This window comes from Euphorbia lathyris, chromosome 3 (genome assembly GCF_963576675.1).
Source record: "Euphorbia lathyris chromosome 3, ddEupLath1.1, whole genome shotgun sequence".
Lineage (NCBI taxonomy): Eukaryota > Viridiplantae > Streptophyta > Magnoliopsida > Malpighiales > Euphorbiaceae > Euphorbia > Euphorbia lathyris.
Genome location: NC_088912.1, coordinates 100,944,629 through 100,955,657, shown reverse-complemented (window position 1 = coordinate 100,955,657; position 11,029 = coordinate 100,944,629).

Here is an 11,029-nt window from a genome sequence, read left to right as displayed (position 1 = left end):
CATTTGTTCAATTTTATATAATATGATACACTTTATGTTCATATCCTCCTAGTATTAAACCAAATCTCACTTTAATAGATTTAAATCACAATTGATTTTATCTATCGCATATATATATCAAATATATTTCACCTATCTCCAAATTCTATAGACTTCTAAAAAAATCACTTTTGAACCACTAATATGTAGGTTATTATATTTTTCTTAAACTTCAAATAATCTGAATCAATAAATTGCATCAACGTATAATTTACTTCATCATGATAATAATACTTATATCTATAGTTTTTCACTCCAATCATGCTTTATATTAAAATCCTCAATTATCATCACCAATCAAATATAAACCTTAATATTATAATACAATTTCCTATCAATAAGGCTCATTTCATAAACTCTTAATATTCATGACACTCTTAAAATTTTCCATTGATTTCCTTAAAATAAATTGAGCTAAGATGCTATATTTGTTTTCGTAATCACCACCATATATACCATTAATCCAACCAAATAAACTTCAATCGTTTCTCCAAACCATATAGTCAAGAAATATATAGTACCTAAATTATGATAATCAATGTTTCTTTTCTTCTCCAAACTCCAAACGATACCTTTAGACATATAGAAGTCAATAAAATTTATAATGTCATTCGATTTTCTTATTTGACGTACAAACACTCAATTCGATCCTTATACAAACTTAAACTATAATCACACAACTTCAACTAAAAATTACTTGGCTATTATCAATAATGGTACTATATAAATTCAATTGTCAATATATATATCCTCAACTATTCATGCTAACTCCAAATTAGTGTCTATTATAATCTCCAAAATATTAATCAAACTCCATGATAATTAGTAAGAATTTTCATATATTTTTTTCCTCAAACTTATATCTAATATCTCAAATTCATCAATTTATCATTTCCTAGATTACTTATACTCTTGAGAGCAAAAACTCATCATATTATTTCAAGTCTTTTAGCCTTATTTCACCTCTAACATACATATTCGTAAGCTAAGTATTAAACTCCCAAATATAAATTTCAATTCATACTTATTTCACATATAACCGATATCACCAAATATCCAATAACTTACTAATTTGCATACACCTAGGTACTAAACATCAAATTTCCATTTTACAACTTACTAACTAGTTACTCAAATCCTCAAAAATTCAAAATTATTTCTTAACTATCACCAATTATCCATATTCCTCAATTACTATCAATTATTTCGTAGCTATCACCAAATATTCATATTCCTCAATCACTATCAATTATTTATTAGGTATCACCAAATATCAATATTCCTCAATTACTATCAACCTTAGGTCCGAAGAATTTAACCTAGGGCTCTGATACCAAACTGTCACACCCGACCCAAAACGACCTCAATCGGCATCGGGCGTGAAAATAGAAAGATCACAATCAACACTTACTAGTCTCCAAATTATCCAAATATTATAAATATCACACTTTTCAAGAATTCCTTTAGATATATTATAAAATAAATCCATATTTCTACTACATTCAAGTCCTAAAATATTACCCAATACAATCAAATCTCCAAATGAGAGGCAAATGTCCTAACTAAGGACAAAGTCAATGACTTGACACTTTAACCTTGTCTATCAACCAGTAACTTCTCCTATACCTTGCTCTTTCTCACCTAAAACATTAAAACATTTAAAACGTGAGACAAAAATCTCAGTAAGCAATTATCAACTACATAAATTACTTATACTCAAAATAACTATATATATATTTTAAATTTTCAAAATACATCACATAAAATTCATATTCTTAAAAATGATCTTTTTATGGATTAAACCATAATAAAATACTCAAAATAGTACCTTTATCCAAATATGCAATTTAAAATATCAAGCTTGCTATCATTACTCAAATACCACATATAGTCAAAACGTAAATCACTGTATTAAAATACTTAATATAAAACTCATATCCAAAATAGCTATATATATATTTTATTTGTTTAAAATCTCAACTATACAAAATAAATAGGTTCGTAATTAACCATTTACTCAAATCAACCGTAAATCAATAAATAATTCATAAATCGTATTACGATAAAATACTTCATAAATCGTATTTAGATAAATACCTCATAAACTGTATCTCAATAAATATTTCATAAACCGTATATCAATAAACTGTATTTTAATAAAACACTTCATCAACTGTATATTAATAAATTCATCACAAATCGTATATCAATAAATACTTCAAAAATCATATCTCGATAAATACTTCATAAATCGTATCTCAATAAATATTTCACAAACCGTATCCATCCGAGAGATAATCCCCATATGTATCAATCCCCACAATATAATATAATCGAGATATCTCATGATTTGCCTATCCCGCATGGTCTTACTCAACACTTCTTTGCCATACCTGATAGGTCTTTCAACTGTGTACACATGCCGTATTTCTCACTAAATACAGACTTTAATTAGAGCCACCTATCCGGATTACTCTTGATGGATACTAAAAACATTATAATTTCATAATATGACTTAAAATAAAAAATATATCATAAATCAACATCATAAAGTTTCCAAGTACTTTTCTCAGTCAATTTCCAAAATATTCAATCATAAACCATAATTGTACTAAAATCACCAATAAATAATTTAAAAATATATTATCAATACTAACTTCAATTTCTTAAAAATAAACACATAATCATCATATATGGAGTTTATTTCAATAAATCATAATTTCATCAAAATTAATATTTTAACAACCTTTAATTAAAACTCAAATTTACCTTGAGAAATAAATTTATAGAAAACCACTCATTTACTCTTTAAAATATCAAATCTTACACAAATATTAATCAAATATACTAAGTTCATCAAAACCAAACTCAAATCATGTATACATAAACATATATTATAGGTTGAAATTGACATGCAAATACATATATAATTACTTGAACTTAACTTTAAGCTCATGTTAAGAACTAATTCATAAAAACTCCAATTAATCAAATGCATGTCAAAAATCACCACAAAAATTCAGTTTTCTGAAAAATATAGAGTTATATATACATATATATACATAAAAACTCAAAAGGATAGTTGATAGTTACTTACTTTAGCACTAATTGAGAGAAAAACACATTAAAACCTCAAACCCACCACCATAATCTGCCTAGGTCGAACCCTATGTAGGAATCTCCAAATCAAAATCACACCGACAATGTGCATTAGGATGTCTACTAACTAGTTACTCAAATCCTCAAAATTTTCAAACTATTCCTTAACTATCACCAATTATCCATATTCCTCAATTACTATCAATTATTTCGTAGCTATCACCAAATATTCATATTCCTCAATCACTATCAATTATTTATTAGGTATCACCAAATATCAATATTCCTCAATTACTATCAACCTTAGGTCCGAAGAATTTAACCTAGGGCTTTGATACCAAACTGTCACACCCGACCCAAAACGACCTCAATCGGCATCGGGCGTGAAAATAGAAAGATCACAATCAACACTTACTAGTCTCCAAATTATCCAAATATTATAAATATCACACTTTTCAAGAATTCCTTTAGATATATTATAAAATAAATCCATATTTCTTCTACATTCAAGTGCTAAAATATTACCCAATACAATCAAATCTCCAAATGAGAGGCAAATGTCCTAACTAAGGACAAAGTCAATGACTTGACACTTTAACCTTGTCTATCAACCAGTAACTTCTCCTATACCTTGCTCTTTCTCACCTAAAACATTAAAACATTTAAAACGTGAGACAAAAATCTCAGTAAGCAATTATCAACTACATAAATTACTTATACTCAAAATAACTATATATATATTTTAAATTCTCAAAATGCATCACATAAAATTCATATTCTTAAAAATGATCTTTTTATGGATTAAACCATAATAAAATACTCAAAATAGTACATTTATCCAAATATGCAATTTAAAATATCAAGCTTGCTATCATTACTCAAATACCACACATAGTCAAAACGTAAATCACTGTATTAAAATACTTAATATAAAACTCATATCCAAAATAGCTATATATATTTTATTTGTTTAAAATCTCAACTATACAAAATAAATAGGTTCGTAATTAACCATTTACTCAAATCAACCGTAAATCAATAAATAATTCATAAATCGTATTACGATAAAATACTTCATAAATCGTATTTAGATAAATACCTCATAAACTGTATCTCAATAAATATTTCATAAACCGTATATCAATAAACTGTATTTTAATAAAACACTTCATCAACTGTATATTAATAAATTCATCACAAATCGTATATCAATAAATACTTCAAAAATCATATCTCGATAAATACTTCATAAATCGTATCTCAATAAATATTTCATAAACCGTATCCATCCGAGAGATAATCCCCATATGTATCAATCCCCACAATATAATATAATCGAGATATCTCATGATTTGCCTATCCCGCATGGTCTTACTCAACACTTCTTTGCCATACCTGATAGGTCTTTCAACTGTGTACACATGCCGTATTTCTCACTAAATACAGACTTTAATTAGAGCCACCTATCCGGATTACTCTTGATGGATACTAAAAACATTATAATTTCATAATATGACTTAAAATAAAAAATATATCATAAATCAACATCATAAAGTTTCCAAGTACTTTTCTCAGTCAATTTCCAAAATATTCAATCATAAACCATAATTGTACTAAAATCACCGATAAATAATTTAAAAATATATTATCAATACTAACTTCAATTTCTTAAAAATAAACACATAATCATCATATATGGAGTTTATTTCAATAAATCATAATTTCATCAAAATTAATATTTTAACAACCTTTAATTAAAACTCAAATTTACCTTGAGAAATAAATTTATAGAAAACCACTCATTTACTCTTTAAAATATCAAATCTTACACAAATATTAATCAAATATACTAAGTTCATCAAAACCAAACTCAAATCATGTATACATAAACATATATTATAGGTTGAAATTGACATGCAAATACATATATAATTACTTGAACTTAACTTTAAGCTCATGTTAAGAACTAATTCATAAAAACTCCAATTAATCAAATGCATGTCAAAAATCACCACAAAAATTCAGTTTTCTGAAAAATATAGAGTTATATATACATATATATACATAAAAACTCAAAAGGATAGTTGATAGTTACTTACTTTAGCACTAATTGAGAGAAAAACACATTAAAACCTCAAACCCACCACCATAATCTGCCTAGGTCGAACCCTATGTAGGAATCTCCAAATCAAAATCACACCGACAATGTGCATTAGGATGTCTACTAACTAGTTACTCAAATCCTCAAAATTTTCAAACTATTCCTTAACTATCACCAATTATCCATATTCCTCAATTACTATCAATTATTTCTTAGCTATCACCAAATATTCATATTCCTCAATCACTATCAATTATTTATTAGGTATCACCAAATATCAATATTCCTCAATTACTATCAACCTTAGGTCCGAAGAATTTAACCTAGGGCTCTGATACCAAACTGTCACACCCGACCCAAAACGACCTCAATCGGCATCGGGCGTGAAAATAGAAAGATCACAATCAACACTTACTAGTCTCCAAATTATCCAAATATTATAAATATCACACTTTTCAAGAATTCCTTTAGATATATTATAAAATAAATCCATATTTCTTCTACATTCAAGTGCTAAAATATTACCCAATACAATCAAATCTCCAAATGAGAGGCAAATGTCCTAACTAAGGACAAAGTCAATGACTTGACACTTTACCCTTGTCTATCAACCAGTAACTTCTCCTATACCTTGCTCTTTCTCACCTAAAACATTAAAACATTTAAAACGTGAGACAAAAATCTCAGTAAGCAATTATCAACTACATAAATTACTTATACTCAAAATAACTATATATATATTTTAAATTCTCAAAATGCATCACATAAAATTCATATTCTTAAAAATGATCTTTTTATGGATTAAACCATAATAAAATACTCAAAATAGTACATTTATCCAAATATGCAATTTAAAATATCAAGCTTGCTATCATTACTCAAATACCACACATAGTCAAAACGTAAATCACTGTATTAAAATACTTAATATAAAACTCATATCCAAAATAGCTATATATATTTTATTTGTTTAAAATCTCAACTATACAAAATAAATAGGTTCGTAATTAACCATTTACTCAAATCAACCGTAAATCAATAAATACTTCATAAATCGTATTACGATAAAATACTTCATAAATCGTATTTAGATAAATACCTCATAAACTGTATCTCAATAAATATTTCATAAACCGTATATCAATAAACTGTGTTTTAATAAAATACTTCATCAACTGTATATTAATAAATTCATCACAAATCGTATATCAATAAATACTTCAAAAATCATATCTCGATAAATACTTCATAAATCGTATCTCAATAAATATTTCACAAACCGTATCCATCCGAGAGATAATCCCCATATGTATCAATCCCCACAATATAATATAATCGAGATATCTCATGATTTGCCTATCCCGCATGGTCTTACTCAACACTTCTTTGCCATACCCGATAGGTCTTTCAACTGTGTACAAATGCCGTATTTCTCACTAAATACAGACTTTAATTAAAGCCACATATCCGGATTACATTTGATGGATACTAAAAACATTATAATTTCATAATATAACTTAAAATAAAAAATATATCATAAATCAACATCATAAAGTTTCCAAGTACTTTTCTCAGTCAATTTTCAAAATATTCAATCATAAACCATAATTGTACTAAAATCACCAATAAATAATTTAAAAATATATTATCAATACTAACTTCAATTTCTTAAAAATAAACACATAATCATCATATATAGAGTTTATTTCAATAAATCATAATTTCATCAAAATTAATATTTTAACAACCTTTAATTAAAACTCAAATTTACCTTGAGAAATAAATTTATAGAAAACCACTCATTTACTCTTTAAAATATCAAATCTTACACAAATATTAATCAAATATACTAAGTTCATCAAAACCAAACTCAAATCATGTATACATAAACATATATTATAGGTTGAAATTGACATGCAAATACATATATAATTACTTGAACTTAACTTTAAGCTCATGTTAAAAACTAATTCATAAAAACCCCAATTAATCAAATGCATGTCAAAAATCACCACAAAAATTCAGTTTTCTGAAAAATATAGAGTTATATGTACATATATATACATAAAAACTCAAAAGGGTAGTTGATTGTTACTTTAGCACTAATTGAGAGAAAAACACATTAAAACCTCAAACCCACCACCATAATCTGCCTAGGTCGACCCTATGTAGGAATCTCCAAATCAAAATCACACCGACCACAATGTGTATTAGGATGTTTACTAACTAGTTACTCAAATCCTCAAAAATTTCAAATTATTTCTTAACTATCACCAATTATCCATATTCCTCAATTACTATCAATTATTTCTTAGCTATCACCAAATATTCATATTCCTCAATCACTATCAATTATTTATTAGGTATCACCAAATATCAATATTCCTCAATTACTATCAATCTTAGGTCCGAAGAATTTAACCTAGGGCTCTGATACCAAACTGTCACACCCGACCCAAAACGACCTCAATCGGCATCGGGCGTGAAAATAGAAAGATCACAATCAACACTTACTAGTCTCCAAATTATCCAAATATTATAAATATCACACTTTTCAAGAATTCCTTTAGATATATTATAAAATAAATCCATATTTCTACTACATTCAAGTCCTAAAATATTACCCAATACAATCAAATCTCCAAATGAGAGGCAAATGTCCTAACTAAGGACAAAGTCAATGACTTGACACTTTAACCTTGTCTATTAACCAGTAACTTCTCCTATACCTTGCTCTTTTCCGCTTAACCTTAGGCTCCTTTCTCATGTGGAAAGTGGCCTATCAACTAGACGGCCGAGGAAAAGCTAAAGAGAAGGACCACAAGGAGGCACCGAAGGTGATAGGGGATCGACCTCTACCATCGGGCGAGGAAAGAGAGCCCTTTTTCCCTTCCCTCAATATATATGGCACGCTTTACTAAAAAAATAGTAAGTCAAGGCTCTAACCTACTCGTTGCCCAGAGCCTTGACTTGAGCATTGTACAATCTTCCAAGTCGTGTGAAAATGGGAATGCGACATCACTTAGAGAGGAAATCTTGGTAATCTTATATAAGGACACTCGAAAGGTCCCTTGACAAAGTCCTTGCTGGGGGTCGTAGTATTAGCCACTCATCAATCTCACCTAAAACATTAAAACATTTAAAACGTGAGACAAAAATCTCAGTAAGCAATTATCAACTACATAAATACTTATACTCAAAATAACTATATATATATTTTAAATTCTGAAAATGCATCACATAAAATTCATATTCTTAAAAATGATCTTTTTATGGATTAAACCATAATAAAATACTCAAAATAGTACCTTTATCCAAATATGCAATTTAAAATATCAAGCTTGCTATCATTACTCAAATACCACACATAGTCAAAACGTAAATCACTGTATTAAAATACTTAATATAAAACTCATATCCAAAATAGCTATATATATTTTATTTGTTTAAAATCTCAACTATACAAAATAAATAGGTTCGTAATTAACCATTTACTCAAATCAACCGTAAATCAATAAATACTTCATAAATCGTATTACGATAAAATACTTCATAAATCGTATTTAGATAAATACCTCATAAACTGTATCTCAATAAATATTTCATAAACCGTATATCAGTAAACTGTATTTTAATAAAATACTTCATCAACTGTATATTAATAAATTCATCACAAATCGTATATCAATAAATACTTCAAAAATCATATCTCGATAAATACTTCATAAATCGTATCTCAATAAATATTTCACAAACCGTATCCATCCGAGAGATAATCCCCATATGTATCAATCCCCACAATATAATATAATCGAGATATCTCATGATTTGCCTATCCCGCATGGTCTTACTCAACACTTCTTTGCCATACCTGATAGGTCTTTCAACTGTGTACACATGCCGTATTTCTCACTAAATACGGACTTTAATTACAGCCACCTATCCGGATTACTCTTGATGGATACTAAAAACATTATAATTTCATAATATGACTTAAAATAAAAAATATATCATAAATCAACATCATAAAGTTTCCAAGTACTTTTCTCAGTCAATTTCCAAAATATTCAATCATAAACCATAATTGTACTAAAATCACCAATAAATAATTTAAAAATATATTATCAATACTAACTTCAATTTCTTAAAAATAAACACATAATCATCATATATGAAGTTTATTTCAATAAATCATAATTTCATCAAAATTAATATTTTAACAACCTTTAATTAAAACTCAAATTTACATTGAGAAATAAATTTATAGAAAACCACTCATTTACTCTTTAAAATATCAAATCTTACACAAATATTAATCAAATATACTAAGTTCATCAAAACCAAACTCAAATCATGTATACATAAACATATATTATAGGTTGAAATTGACATGCAAATACATATATAATTACTTGAACTTAACTTTAAGCTCATGTTAAAAACTAATTCATAAAAACTCTAATTAATCAAATGCATGTCAAAAATCACCACAAAAATTCAGTTTTCTGAAAAATATAGAGTTATATATACATATATATACATAAAAACTCAAAAGGATAGTTGATAGTTACTTACTTTAGCACTAATTGAGAGAAAAACACATTAAAACCTCAAACCCACCACCATAATCTGCCTAGGTCGAACCCTATGTAGGAATCTCCAAATCAAAATCACACCGACAATGTGCATTAGGATGTCTACTAACTAGTTACTCAAATCCTCAAAATTTTCAAACTATTCCTTAACTATCACCAATTATCCATATTCCTCAATTACTATCAATTATTTCTTAGCTATCACCAAATATTCATATTCCTCAATCACTATCAATTATTTATTAGGTATCACCAAATATCAATATTCCTCAATTACTATCAACCTTAGGTCCGAAGAATTTAACCTAGGGCTCTGATACCAAACTGTCACACCCGACCCAAAACGACCTCAATCGGCATCGGGCGTGAAAATAGAAAGATCACAATCAACACTTACTAGTCTCCAAATTATCCAAATATTATAAATATCACACTTTTCAAGAATTCCTTTAGATATATTATAAAATAAATCCATATTTCTTCTACATTCAAGTGCTAAAATATTACCCAATACAATCAAATCTCCAAATGAGAGGCAAATGTCCTAACTAAGGACAAAGTCAATGACTTGACACTTTAACCTTGTCTATCAACCAGTAACTTCTCCTATACCTTGCTCTTTCTCACCTAAAACATTAAAACATTTAAAACGTGAGACAAAAATCTCAGTAAGCAATTATCAACTACATAAATTACTTATACTCAAAATAACTATATATATATTTTAAATTCTCAAAATGCATCACATAAAATTCATATTCTTAAAAATGATCTTTTTATGGATTAAACCATAATAAAATACTCAAAATAGTACCTTTATCCAAATATGCAATTTAAAATATCAAGCTTGCTATCATTACTCAAATACCACACATAGTCAAAACGTAAATCACTGTATTAAAATACTTAATATAAAACTCATATCCAAAATAGCTATATATATTTTATTTGTTTAAAATCTCAACTATACAAAATAAATAGGTTCGTAATTAACCATTTACTCAAATCAACCGTAAATCAATAAATACTTCATAAATCGTATTACGATAAAATACTTCATAAATCGTATTTAGATAAATACCTCATAAACTGTATCTCAATAAATATTTCATAAACCGTATATCAATAAACAGTATTTTAATAAAATACTTCATCAACTGTATATTAATAAATTCATCACAAATCGTATATCAAT